A 1,810-nucleotide genomic window follows, 5' to 3' on the forward strand; every position below is an offset into this window, starting at 1 on the left:
AGTTGGGCATCATGTGGTGTCACTGCAATGCTGCTGTATACAATGGCACGCACTTGTTGCCGAGATAAACCTCAGATCTCTCGCTTCACTTACTTTGCATTTCTCCACAAGAAAAGTTGCAAAAAAGAAAAAGATCTCACATTGTAGTAGTACTAGTTGCATAGAAACAAGTCTTGTCACAAGGATGGGGATGGCATCAGAGGAGGAGGAGGAGGCGCTTTCACAGGGCTGTCCCCCTTGCAACCATCGGGAGGAGATGGAATGGCAGTGGCAGTGGCAGTGCATGGGATCCATCAGAGAACAGCAGGGCAAAGGACAGAGGCAGTGGGAGGAGCAGAGTTAACTTGCAGGCAGGCATGTTGTGCAGTACGCAGGCGCAGGCGCAGAGGGAACGCAAAAGCCACACTCAAACTGCTTTCTGACAAGGGAAATAACTCACGCACTGCTCATGACCCCATGACCATACCATTGGCCACAGCATCGATGACACAAGTAATAAAATAAATAAAAAAGGCCCAGTAGAGTACAGCGGCCACCACCCAAACAAACCCAAGCAAGTACACAAGGCGAGCAAGTGCCAGTAATAAACTCGGAGGCAGGCATCGCATCGGCATGTCATGTTGCGCAACAACAAGAGAGCAATGCAGTGCAGTGCAATGCGCAACGGAAAAAGGGCACAATCCTGACTGACTCATCCCTGACTGACTAAAGTATCATGCCACCCTCTGGTCCCCTGCAACCAGTTCATACTCACCTTGCACACACACCTCACGCGCATCATCATCTTTTTCAACTCCTCTTTTCAATTTTTTTATTTACAGAGACTGTACTATTTTGCTTCAGTTTTTTTGTCCAACAACAATATATAGTAATTATCATGTACTACTTACTACTGGATGGGTAGATGGAGCACACTTAACCCTAGGAGTAAACAAGTCACAAGTGCTAGCTTAGCCTTAGCTAGACCAGGAAGGAGCGAGCAGAGCAGGAGCATAGCAGCCCCAGCCTGAATTGTCTAGCAAATGTGGGGCGCTTTCCCTCTGCTTTTCTCGGATGGTGGTGGCGCTAGACGCTAGTGGCTATTGATGGTCATGGTACAAAGGAAAGTAGAAAGGAAAGCCAGAAGTGTGTATGCCCAGTCTCATCTCGTCTCATCTCATCTCATCCTTGCGTTTTATGCTGTTGTATCCTATCAGATGCATCCTTTTCTTGTACCACTTCCGAGCTCTGACCACTGTCCGTCTGTCTCGCATCCCATCGCGTCTCATCCCCGCCCTACCAGTAATTTACCAAACCCCTCTGCATTCCTCCACAATTAAACACCACAGACACGGTGGGAGTCCGAGTGGGGCTGCCACCACTTTAACTGAACACACCACCTTCCTGCCTGCCCTCCCTCCCCTCCTTCCTCCTCACTTCGCCTCTCTCCCTTCCTCCTCCCCCCTTCGGTGAGCGCAGGCGGCGCTAGGTCTTGGAGGCGGGGGAGCCATGGCCTGACCTTCGCCGCTCCTGGGGTTCCTTCTTCAAATCTTTCTTCACGAGGGGTGTGGGGTTGATCGGAGAAGCAAGGAGGGGTGTGTTCGAGGTAATTAATTCGGTTCTTCTCCTTGCAGAAGCGCATGAATCTTTACTGCTTTTCCTCCCTTCTTTTTCTTCTTGATTCCGGCGTTTTTTTAGTTCATCCATTCTTGCCTTCTCGGTTCTGAGTAGAGTAATTCTTTGTGCATGTCTTGTTCGGCTGCTCAAGGGAGTTCAGCACAATTCGGTCCAGTTGAGATCAAGGGCTAGCCAAGATCTTTCAAGTAATTTT

At 49.5% G+C, this 1,810-nt stretch overlaps 1 protein-coding gene across 2 annotated transcripts in view; it reads left to right on the forward strand.

Annotated features, from left to right (window-relative positions):
• The first annotated feature begins 1,128 nt into the window (after positions 1-1,128).
• LOC123092823 (zinc finger protein 7) overlaps positions 1,129-1,810 on the forward strand; it is a 3,367-nt gene continuing 2,685 nt past the window's right edge. The window contains exons 1-2 of one of the 2 annotated variants that reach the window (XM_044514668.1): positions 1,129-1,585; positions 1,748-1,802. The gene's annotated coding sequence lies outside the window, so the exon portion shown is untranslated. The remainder of the gene's footprint in view (positions 1,586-1,747; positions 1,803-1,810) is intronic. The other variant, XM_044514667.1, reaches the window with a different exon arrangement.

The sequence above is a fragment of the Triticum aestivum genome, chromosome 4B (assembly GCF_018294505.1).
Source record: "Triticum aestivum cultivar Chinese Spring chromosome 4B, IWGSC CS RefSeq v2.1, whole genome shotgun sequence".
In the NCBI taxonomy this organism is placed as follows: Eukaryota; Viridiplantae; Streptophyta; class Magnoliopsida; order Poales; family Poaceae; genus Triticum; species Triticum aestivum.